The sequence below is a fragment of the Drosophila virilis genome, chromosome 2 (genome assembly GCF_030788295.1).
Source record: "Drosophila virilis strain 15010-1051.87 chromosome 2, Dvir_AGI_RSII-ME, whole genome shotgun sequence".
Taxonomy (NCBI): Eukaryota; Metazoa; Arthropoda; class Insecta; order Diptera; family Drosophilidae; genus Drosophila; species Drosophila virilis.
In genome coordinates this window covers 34,918,468-34,930,807 of record NC_091544.1, presented here as the reverse complement: position 1 = coordinate 34,930,807, position 12,340 = coordinate 34,918,468, and the positions used below count along the sequence as shown (strand labels likewise).

Sequence of the window (12,340 nt, the reverse complement as noted above, 5' to 3'; positions counted from 1 at the left end):
AGGCCCTGTGTTTTTCCCAGGCTTGGGAATCATAGCTATGCCAGCGTGTTTCCATTTGTTTTGGAAGTGCCCTAGCCTGAGACTAGAGTTGTAAATTAGCAGTAGGTATAACAGTGCTTTTTGTGGTAAGAGTTGGATAATTCTGTTATCTATTTTCTCTTCTCCAGGTGACTTTGTTTGCTTAGTGCATTGATTTTCAGCTTAAGCTTGTAAAGCGTGATTGGCTTGATTGTCTGCTGTAGCTCCTGGTCTGTTTGCTGCTGCTGAAGCTTCTGCTGCTTCAGTTGCCTCCATTCTTCGCGAATTTCTGCACGCTCCTCATCCGAGTTTGAGAAGTTGAGAAGTGGGCTGAAACGTTCTTCAAGGTGAGCGCCGAAGGCCTTCGCTTTTTTGGCAGTTGTTTTTTTCCACATTGCGTTTGAATTTGACGCATTCCTCGCGACTCCGTTGCCAGCATTAGCCTGTGGCAGTTTTATTGGCCAGTTTGGCAGTGGCTGTTTTTTTTATTTTGTTGGTAAGTCGCCATAGCTTTTGCATTGCATATCGATCATGAGTGTCAATGTCCACAAGTATTTTATTAATGTTCTTGTTTTTCAGCTGTGCAGCCCTGTATTGCTGTCTTGCCTCTGGAGTTCGTGTCGCCATTAAGATCTGTTTGCATCTCTGTTTCAGTCCAGTTCAAGTTCGTGCCTATGGCGGCCCCGGTGACTATGTTGGTTTCCATGATGCCTGTGTGCTGCGGCATTTGCAGCTATTTAGATGTTGCGTACGAGGATATCCACTGCAACGTCGATGTCCGTGCCACTGCGGATCTCGGTGTTTAGGTGGATTTGCTGGTCAAGAACATCCTGAAATCGATGCGTATTGGCCCCAGAAGGTAGCAGTCTGCGATTATCAGTTTGAGTTGTAAAATTTTGGTTTCTGTTAGTAATCAGATCAACTCTTTAAAGCAGGTGGTCTTCGTCCAAGTCTGTTGAGGAGTGGATTCGAAGCCGATTGCTATCTAAGCCACCGTGGACTGCAAAGTCAATTGCAGAAGGACTTTTCCTTCTATCGTACGGGTAATGCGTCGCTCCACCGGTGGCCAAGACATTATAACGACAATGACAGGCGGATTGCCCCACCATGAGTGCTGGGCGTTCCAATCGCCGCAGAAAATAAAGTTAGATGGAGCCGGGTCGGTGAAGTTGTCAAAATGTTTGAATAGTTTTGTGATGTGTTCGACGGACAATTTGAACACTGGTGGGCAATAGATTGGGGCAATTATAATTATTTTCCTTTTATTCTCATTTTCAAGCAACAGGGCAATAGGCATTCTCTGGAGAAAGTTCGCGTTAATTGGCTGGAGGGCAGCGTGCCTGATATCGTTACGCACAAAGATAGCGACCCCCCCTCTACAATGCGTGCGTGCATGGGTTACACTGTACGTGTGGTAGCCTGCTACGCTTTGTATGTTAGTGCCGGACGTGACCCGAGTTTCGATGACCATCATGATTTGTATGGACTCGCGTCGAATGTACAGCTCGAGTTCCGTCATTTTGTTGCCTATGCCACATGCGTTCCAGAAAGCAATTTTAAATGGGTTGCTATTTTGGCTGCAATTGTGGATGGTCAGATGTGAATTTACTGTACTGATTGGCGCCGGACTGCGGACATTTTCAGCGGAAGTATTAGTGGCTAAAGTCGATTGAGCGGCGGTACTACCGTGTGGATGACTATACATAATTGATGGATTCATTGGCGATGGCAGCTTCCATAGAGCAGTCCATTTGGACTGTTTTGCTGTCTGATTGTTGTTGAGCTGTGTTTTACAACACATGATTATTGGTATTTGTGTTATTGTTTTTATAATGAGTGGCAATTGCAAAAGGACATTTAATAAAGTATATATTCCTCGTTTCATGCGAGTGAACATTGCCATGTTTTGTTCCAAGTTCTGGATTATATTGCTTTTGGACATTGCTGATTGTTGCCCTACCAGCTGCGGTTATTCGTCCCATTTATGCCGTTGGGGAGTTACCAGTTGACTTCCGAAAGGATTACGCAAGGAGGCAGCGTCGACACGGCTGTGCGTCAACTAGGCACCACTGGCTGGAGTAGCTCTCTGCTATTTGTTGATGTTGCTTGCTTCCTGAAATTGTACAGATGATGTTGTTGTTGTTGCTTCTGCCGTCTGTGTAGTGGCTGCTGGAGAGCTCTCAAATGCTTTTAGGCTGGGTTTCGTTCACGGACAGTGGCATTGCCGCCATCTCGTACAACCCGGCTATAGGACATATTGCTGGATCTTTCGGCTGGTTTCGGTGTACTGACATTATTTGTTGCTGATTGCTGCTGTTCCCCCGTGGAAAGATTTGGATGTTGTTTTTGATGCTGTTGCAAACGTAGTTGCCGCTGGAAGGAAGCCAAATGACTTTAGGCCGGGTTACGTACGTTGCGCACTTAGGCTCCACCTTTCTGGGTTTGGTACATGCAGTTGACATGTGCTCGCCTGTGCATTTCATGCAGACGAAGGGCCGCCTGCAATATTTTTTCGTGTGACCGATGGCACTGCACTGGATCTCGAGGTTTTGCTTGCCGCTCGACCGTGATGGATTGGCTGCCCAGCTCTTTCAGGTTGAGGATGCCTTCATGGCTCCCATCCGCTTTGGTCTGCAGTTCGGTTTCAAACAAATTTAGCGGCCTGCCTGTGAACCGGTGTTTTATGACTCGGATGAAACGAGTGACAAAGCCCATTTGTTCTAGATTGGCCGCTAACCATTCACAGGTTGTAGAGTGGTGGATATGCCGTAAGATTATGCGATATTCCTTTTCGCTGCGCAGTTGGTGCGTATGCAGATGAGTGCCTTCTTCAGCCAGGGCGGATAGAATTGCTTTATGCGTGGCTAGATCTTCACATTGAACACTTAGTCCAGTGCCAGAGGTTGCCTTTGTCCAGAATTTTCGCACACCTGGATTGCTTTTCAGTTTATCCAGATAATTGCGGGCACCATTGGCAAGAAGAGCACAGGCACTTTCTTGCCTTGTGTTGCCTGTTGCTGGATTGGCTGGGGAAGTTTCTCTTTCGATTCCTGCTTCAGACTCTCGTCCTGATGTTGTTGCGATTGTTGTTGTTGTAGCGGTTGCAGTTGCTGGCATTTCTGTGGCTGCTGCCCTCTTTGTGCTGTCTGATGTCCGTGTTGCTCTGCCTCACTTTAGAGCATTTGTTGGCGGCGTGCCTCGTGGTGAAGCTTGATAGCGAAACCACTCTTAAAGATGGGCGTCGTTAACGGTAGTATTTGGAGAGCGGGATCATAGTCAGACTCGTCCATATCCACACATCTTCTCTTCAGAGGTGATCGCCACGTTGTGGCGGAGGTATTTATCGTTGCTAGTTGAGGCTTTGGTAGTTCGCTGGGCAGCAGTGGTGGCACACCTGATAGCCAGTTTTGTAGCAGTGTTGCTTTGTCATTGCTGGTAGTTTCTATTGTTGTCGTTAGCGTCTGTGTTGGTGGCGATTTTGTTAATGATGGCATCAAATTTCTTCTGGTTGTTGTAGCTGTTGCTGCTGCCACAGGGATAGAGTTGTTGGAGAAATAGCTTCCAAGGTTTAACTTGTTGTTGATGCTGTATTGGCTGTTGCTGTAATAGTTGTTGCTGAGTGCCAATTATGTTAGAATTTATGAGTGTATTGGTAAAGGAGGACTGCAAAGCAGCGTTTAGTTCTTGCTGCGTTATGTGTGTGCCGAAATTGTTGGCACTTGTCGGTAAAGCAGTTCCTTTGCCCTGTGTGTGTATTTGTTCTGCACACTATTGTAGTATGCCTGTGCCGATTTCGTTGGCACTTGGCGTTCTTCTTGTGTCTCTTACTTCTCTTTTGGCGGGAAAAGGGCCGTTGCTTTTACGTTTGATTATGTTAGTGATTTTCGCTTTTTTTATGATTTTATATGTATTGGCGCCTTTTTTTTGTGGTGTTAGTGGCGTCTAATGCGCGTTTTGGCGGCACTTTCTTTGCTTGATCTTTTTCAAAGATTTTTGGGCAAATGGGGTTTTCAATTACTGTCGTTTGCAGTGGGCTCGGCGGAGCATCAATCTCGGCAAGGACGGCGTCATCCTCGGGATCGAACATGTTCTCGTCCATGAGAAATCGGATCGCGGATGGACTTAGTGGACATGTCCGAGTCGGACTGGGACAGGAGAGAGACTATGTACTCACAGCTTGAACTAGTCGGAGCTGCCGCCAGTGGGTCAGCAACCTGACTTAGATTGGCTGGAGCAAGTGAGTCCTTGGAGAGTCGTCGGGTAGCACCGTGAGTAGTCGCGTCTGGCACAGTCAAGAGTGCCGTCCTTAATTTTTCAAGTTGTGAGTTGTCAGATTCACTGGCACTGGGCATGGTGTAATTCGCTATATCACCGAAGTTGTAGCCAACCGAGATTAAGGAGGCGTCGGAGGAATCGCATTCCTCATCCGAGCGCGGCATTAATTTTTTTTTTTTTTTATCTTAACCACTTTTTTTCTTTATTATTTATTTTATTTTTTTGTCTTAACAACTTGCCCTCCAGCAAGATACTGATTTCTTATATTTATTCTTCTCTCTTTGTTCCTAAAAATGAAAGCAGGAAAAAATTATGCTACATCGGCATCAGAGAGGCTACTAATCCTTCGAAGTGCTTCGAATTCCCACCTCTCTGCCAGTAAAATCAGGGATGAATGCGGTGTAAATGTTAGTTTGGCAACGGTAAAACGAGTTATTCGAACAGTTAAAGAGATTAAAAATAAAAAACCTCCTCTCAATGATACACGGAAGGAAGCGCTACTTCGATTTGCGCGGGATCACATGACATGCAACAAGGAGTGGAAGGCTGTGGTCTTCTCCGAAGACAAAAAGTTTAATCTCGCCGGACCGTATGGCTACAACTTTTATTTCACGATATGCGCAATGAGGAATGCTTCTTGAGTCCTCATCACTCCTGTACAGGAGGCGTAATGGTTTGGGGAGCCATATCGTTTTATGGAACTTGCGAGATGCAGTTTGTTTCCTCAAAGATGAATGCAAATGTCTACAAGACTGTGCTCCAAAAGGTTTTTCCCCAGTTTTCCGAAATTTTTGGACCTATTCAATGGACAAACAAGACAACGCCCCCATCCATACAGCCCGGGTTACAAAACAGTAATATTCAGGGCCAGAATGTCAACATGCTCGAGTGGCCGCCATACTCCCCAGACATAAATATTATCGAGAACATTTGGGGACTTTTATCCAGGAGAGTGTATGAAGGGGAAGACAATTTCAGGACTCGGCCTGGTTGAAGCGATAAAAAAAGCCTGGTCAACTATTTCACTGAGTGAAATTGAAAAATATTACGATTCCATATCAACTCGAATGTTTGAAATAATGGAATAATGGAATGCTGGATGGAGCCCTCTCAGAGCTGCCGAGCTATTATCGACTCAAAGCCGTCGCTCATTCCAACTTAAGCACATCATCCGGCAGGCCGTCGTGGAGCACCTCGTGGAAGCGTCGTGGATTGGAGCATCTGGCAGCGCCTCTCAAACGCCATACCATTTGCAGGTCAGCTGGCTCAAGCGGTCGCAAAAACACATGATGTCGGCTTCTCAGTGTTGGATGGCCTGATTAACAGGCCAAAGGCCATACAGGATGCTGGATGGAGCCCACTACAGTGCCCAGATTCAGTAGGTGGCTCAGTAGACCGTCTGGGCGTATCGTATTCTTGGTGAGTGTTTATCTGTAACTTGCAAGCAGAGTGTTTGACTTTATGTTTCAATTTGCAGAACAACACATCAGCCTCGTAGTCTGGAAAACATCTAGTGGCGTCTCTCACACGCCACACAACCCGTCCAGGAATCGCATTAATCGACTGAAAGCGGTCGCTTATTCCCAAATGGACACATAATCCAGTAGGCCGACGTGGAGCATCTCGTCTTGGAAACGTCGTAGATTCGCACATCTGGCATTGTCTCTCACACGCTACCCCACTTTGCCGGATCTGGAAGTCAGTTTTTTTTGTTGATCGTAGCAGCGCATTAATCGACTCAAAACCATCGCTCAATCCAAAATGGGCACATCATCCAGTAGGCCGTCGTGGAGCATTTCGATTTTTTGGTGAGTGAGTGACTTTATTTGCAGGACAGCACGGAAGCGTCGTGGATTGGAACATCTGGCGGCGTCTCTCCACGCCACACCACTCGTCCAGAATTTGCAGGTCAGCCGACCTTGACAGTCGCAACAACGCATCATGTCGGCTCCACAGAGCTGGATGGCCAGATTAACAGGCTGGAGATGATACAGGATGCTGGATAGAGCCCACTCAGAGCTGCTGAGCTATTGCATATTTCGTTTGGGTGGGCGATGCCAAATCCGTCGCTCACCCCAAATTTAGCCCAGTAGACCGTCGTGGGCGTATCGTCTTCTTGGTGAGTATGTGTCTGTAACTTTTAAGCAGAGCTTTTGATTTTATGTTTTTAATTTGCAGAACGACACATCAGCCTCGTAGTTTGGAATACATCTAGTGGCGTCTCTCACACGCCACACAACTTATCCAGGAATTTCAGGTCAGTTTGTCTTGGCGGTCGTAGCAGCGTATTAATCGATTCAAAGCAGTCGCTCCTTCCAAAATGAACACATCATCCGGTAGGCTGACGAGGAGCATTAGGTTTTGGAAACGTCGTGGGTTGGCACATCTGGCAGTGTCTCTCACACGCAACCCCATTCTTGCAGGATTTGGAGGTCAGCGACTTTGGCAGTCGCAGAAACGGATCATGTCGGCTCCTCAACGTTGGATGGCCTGATTAACAGGCCGAAGCCGATACAGGATGCTGGATGGAGCCCACTACAGAGCCCAAATTCAATACGTGGCTCAGTAGACCGTCGTAGGCGTATCGTCTTCTTGATAAGTATGTATTTGTCCAGGAATTGCAGGTCAGCTGACTCTAACGGCCGTAGAGACGCATCATATCGGCTCCTCTTAGTTGAGTGGCCCTTCATGCCGATCTCTCCAAGTTTTAATATCTGGTCAATTTGACCGTCGTGGGCGTATCATCTTTGCAGTACAGTACGTCAGCGTAAACGGTCGGATCATCCAGCGGCGTCTCTCACACGGCACACAACTCGTCCAGGAAATTGATGATTGCAAAATGGACACATCATATAGAAGGCCGTCATAGAATATTTCGTCTTCTTGGTGAGCATGTAATAAAAATTAAATTTTGTGACCTTATTTGCAGGACAGCACGGAAGCGTCGTGGATTGAACATCTGGTGGCGTTCCGCAGACACCACGCAACTTGGCAACTTGCAGATCAGCATTTTTTGGCAGTCATAGCAGCGCTTTTAATCGACTTTTAAGGAGTTTGATGGCCTGAAGCCGGTCGCAATACAGGATATTATTTTGTTTTTATTTTTTATTTTTGTTTTTTTTAGGTGGACGATGCTATGGCCGCAAGACTCTCCGAGTTTAGTATTGGCCCAGTAGGTCATCTTGGGAGTTTGCGTTTTCCATGTCTTCATCCAGAACGCGTTCCAGCGACTCGCAGACTTTCTGAAGACCATGATCTAGCAGTGTTTCATTGCTGTCAGCCATTTTTAACTGGCCTTGTTGAAGTTGTGGCTGCTGTCGATGTGGCAGTGATTGCAAGTTTGCTGGCTCCTCAGTTGATGTCGTTAGCGGCTGTTGTGACTACCTTGATAGAGCCTGTGGAGTTTGTATTGGCAGAGCTTGCTGTGCTTGTTGATCCTGCTGCCTCGCGTCCACATAGCCTGGTAGGATTAATCGCTGGATTGTTGGGGGCTGGCCCTGGATGCGGACCACTAGCTCTTCGCGAGTGATTTGTCCGCTTCTTTACATTCTTCTATACGAATTTATACTTGATTCTCCGAATCTTCTAGGAGGCCAATTTGATTGCTGGATCTTTTGCCTGGCCTGGATTTCGGCCAGTCTCTCATTTTCTCGCCTCTCCAGCTCTTCTTCTTGAAGCCGGAGGAGTGTTGGAATTTGCTCCCTGTCTTGCATCATTTGTTGTGCCTGTTGTGTTTGCCGAGCGGTGTGTTGTATGTGAGATGGCTGTCCATGGCGCTGTTGAGGCCCATGTTGTTGCTGCAGCGATCGTATGTGTTGTTGTATTTGCTGCTTGTAGCGGGACCCTCTGTAAGCGCTGCGGCTCAAATGCACCCATTTGCATAGCAGATTTCGTGCCTCAGAATTTGCGTGTCTGGTCAAGGAGCTTGCTTGAGAGAGGTATGTTTGGTTCCCTCCAACAGCTGTCGTTGGCAGCGCAGCGGCACACATGATCACTGTATCGTCGGCGTATATTGATAATAGCATGTGGATTTTTAGGGCTCCATAATATGTGCTTCGCATGAGTGATGGAAGGGGCATATCCGAGGAGTATAATGTATACAATATTGGGCCCAGTTGTTACGGAACTGCTTGTTTCTCAGTGGGCCGCGCCGGCTGGCTCATCGGATTCTCTGGGTGTAGTCCCATTCCTGGCCCCCAGTCCGTTTCTCTGTACCTTCATTTATATCGTATTTATTTTTCTTTGATTACACACCGACTTCAAAGAAGCCGTGTGCTTCTTCACCATTGGGCGCCATATTGTTACGGAACTGCTTGTTTCTCAGTGGGCCGCGCCGGCGGGCTCATCGGATTTTTCGGGTGTAGTTCCATCCCGGACAATCGATAACAACAAAGCTACACTTCTGTAGCAAAACAGACTCACACAACTAACTAACCAATATTCGGATCTGCTAACTCATGAACAAAATAAACAGCTGTAACAACTATGAAAATGTAAACAACAAAGGTGAGACACTTAATATAAATTAACAAAAAAACGCTATTTATCAACCTTACTCTTCCAGATCGGGCCCCGGTTCCGGACCCAGCGTACCCGCTCCACCATGAGACGATCACCTACACTCGTCTCCCTCATTTTGGCCACTAAATGGCCTACATTAGCCAGTGTCGACCCTCATGCCCACTCTCCCCAACAATTTACTTTAGCCGGACATGCTTTCTTTCAATAAGTGCGTATAATTGGTTGCGTCTTCTTAAAATTTATAACATTATAATCGTCGCTTATGGCGTTTATCTTTGCAGCTATTTAGAATCTCATGCAAGTGGATATTTCGTTAACTTCACAGGTGCGTATAATGGTTTATGTATTCTTATAATTATTGGCATTAATATTTCTTTTATTTCTTTCTAATTTGCACGAGGTCTCCATTCAGATAAATAAGTATTCATGCACGTGAACATTTCTTCCCCGGGTGCGTATTAATGTTGCACATATTTATACTTGTGGACAAAGTGTATTAATTCCTGAATTTTTCTCTTATCTTATACAATTAATTTTTTTTTATTTTAACAGCACTAAATGGAACAGGCGACGAAATACTACAAAGATATTGCTAGTCGCCGCAAAAGAAACACGCAAGGAGGCAATTTAGAGGCAATCGTTTCGACGATTTAGGAACAATAAAAACAATAAAAACGGTAATCAGTGCAACAGGTAGGTGATATAGATCTGTATTAAATCGCTTAATCATACCTTACCCTACCTAAAGCGCTCTCAGGGGTGGTAAGGGGCGATTTAAATGGATAATTCCAATTAGGTAAGTATGTGAGCTTAGTTCGCGCAAGTGTTAATTTTAAATTTTTATATTTTACAGGCACAGATGTATCACCTTTGGAGTTTCCCTCACCGTTCGCACTCTAAAGTGAAGCTCGGCGTAAGTGCCTATGTATGTATAGATATAATTTATAAATACAAAAAAAAAAACTAAATTTAACGACAAAAAAAATCTGCTCCTTTTCAGAAGTCTTCATCATTTCTCTGCCAAGGGCCAGAACGAGGATGGGCAAAAAGAGAAAAGGGCTCCTTTGGCTTCAGGGCCCACACCGTTGAAGTCTTATGTGGCACGAGTAGGTAGCTCATCATCGCGCAGCGTGTAGTGGAATCCGAGAAGCACGACGGAAGTAGAGAATATCCATAAACATGAGAAGTTTTCTTGTAAAGGTTGATGACGGTAAGTCACGTTCGCATGTTGGCGAAACGGTCGCGACCGTTTATCGTAGCCTGGTGGTAGCCGCCACGAATAACAAAATAACAAAATAGCTTGTGATAGAATGTGATATTAGGGTAGGTCTTACTAGAGTTTGTTTAATGTTTTCTATTTGTTTTGTCCCACTCTGTGCTAATATTTGGAATGTGCTTGCCGTAGTTAAATGAGCTTCGGAGACAGGTAACCCAGGACGATATAAAGCCGATCCTGCGCCGCACCTGTCACACAGCATATCCTAAGGGTGCCCAGAAGTGCGACAGAAACCAAATAGCCTTCAAGGTAGCGTTCCTTGAATGCCGTTCGTCAGTCAAACTGATGAACTGAGCAGTTGACGAATGCTTAAGTGTTGTCCACTGTCCAGATTATGCGTAGATTAGTTAGCCTGTGTTAGGATTTGTCTTCTCTCCCCCAAGTATTTGAAATTAATTAGAAAGAAAAAAATTTATTTTTGTGAGTGTTTTTGTGGTCGATGTGTATTAATTTATTATTATTTATTAGTAAGCTTGTTAGTGGGTGTTTATTTATTTATTAATTTATTAGGAATATTGGTAAAGTTATTTTTATAAGGGTAGTAAGCCTTGTAGAAGAGAGGGGTACAGTTCTCAGAAGGGATAAGTATGGCTGAGAAACAGGTGTCTGATTGGGCTTCTGACGCTGATGGGGCGTCGGCTCTGCCACCGCCGCGACCGGTTGGGGGCTGGTGCGAACGCCAATGAATTTCCGGGGATTTCCAGAGAGACAGATCCCGGAAGAGGGTCACCTAGTAGACTTGGAGAAAGAATTGGCGCAACAAGATAAACCTCTACGGAACCTGGAGTTCTCAAAAGCCCCGAAAGACTCAGTGCTCAAGTTGGCGGCAAACGCGGCGATCGCTCAGGCCCACCAAACGTATCGGCATGCTCTGCCATCTGGTATCAGCGAGTCCATCCGCGAGGAGATGCAAGCTGGCTTCATGGAAATGATGAAGGGCATCATTGATGTGCTCAGGCCGCCAGGGAGCCAAACCGCCGAGACTAACACTGCGCCGAAGCCGCCGAGACATGTCGAGCCGGGACCACGAACAGGCGCCATCCCGAAAGAACGGGAAGTGCCCAGTTTACGTTGCAGATGCTCAGTCGAGGAACCCGAATAACCGCCATTGCCGAGTAGAGGACCGGAGAGCGGATAATTTTCAACCGGAGGAGGCGTACGCCAATGTACAAGAAATGGCGTACATGAAGCTCGAGCGGTGAAACGTCAAGTTTGACGGCGAGGACGCGATGAATTCGGACGAGGACTTCGTATTCCGCCTGGAGTTCCTGCAGAGGCAGTATCAATGCCCGTGGAAGGAGGTCCTTCCTAGTCGCCGCAAAAGAAACACGCATGGAGGCAATTTAGAGGCAATCGTTGCGACGATTTAGGAACAATGTGCGCACACAAATACTTAAAGCTGAATATATTACGATAATCAGTCGTGCAACAGGTAGTTGATATAGATCTGTATTAAATCGCTCAATTCTACCTTACCCTACCTAAAGAGCTCTCAGGGGTGATAAGGGGCGATTTAAATGGATAATTCCAATTAGGTAAGTATGTGAGCTTAGTTCGCGCAAGTGTTAATTTTAAATTTTTATATTTTACAGGCGCAGATGGATCACCTTTGGAGTTTCCCTCACCGTTCGCACTCTAAAGTGAAGCTCGGCGTAAGTGCCTATGTATGTATAGATATAATTTATAAATACAAAAAAAAAAACTAAATTTAACGACAAAAAAATTCTGCTTCTTTTCAGGGAGTACGATCAGGAGTCTTCATCAATTCTCTCCCAAGGGCCCGAACGAGGATGGGCAAAAAGGAAACGGACTCACTCGGGGGATGTGGGTGTGGTGCCGCCTGTGGCCGCTTCTTCGTTGTTGGCCCCCGGTCGTTGGTGGCTCGTCTCGTCGCCTTAAGGGTTGCGCCGACGCTTGGCTGGCGGCGTCGCGCATATGGCTGGTGTGCGCCGCTGAGCCGAATACTGGCCTTTGGTATGTTTCGTGGGCCTCTCTGCTGCGAGACTGGTCCCTTTGTGGCCGGGGCCGTTAATTTTTATTTTTTTAATGGTTCGTCTCTCGTCGCACTTAAGTTTCAAGTTTTATTTTATATATATATATTTTTTATATATATTTTGGGACTTGAGCGGTTTAATTTACATATACCTATTAAATTGCAGAAAAAACAAAACCAAAATTTTCATTTGTCTGTTAAGTTATTTGTTATTACGCGCTGGCCTAACTTGCCAGATGAAAATAAATTCGAATCTT

At 45.9% G+C, this 12,340-nt stretch overlaps 2 long non-coding RNA genes across 2 annotated transcripts; both read left to right on the top strand.

Moving 5' to 3' along the window:
* Positions 1-8,647: 8,647 nt before the first annotated feature.
* LOC116650036 (uncharacterized) lies at positions 8,648-9,266 on the top strand. Its single transcript, XR_004303025.2, has 4 exons — positions 8,648-8,799; positions 8,858-9,022; positions 9,096-9,139; positions 9,227-9,266. It is a non-coding gene; the product is annotated as an uncharacterized lncRNA (long non-coding RNA).
* Positions 9,267-11,114: 1,848 nt separating this feature from the next.
* On the top strand, positions 11,115-11,900 carry LOC138910937 (uncharacterized). Its single transcript, XR_011416152.1, has 3 exons — positions 11,115-11,625; positions 11,683-11,754; positions 11,830-11,900. It is a non-coding gene; the product is annotated as an uncharacterized lncRNA (long non-coding RNA).
* Positions 11,901-12,340: the final 440 nt, after the last annotated feature.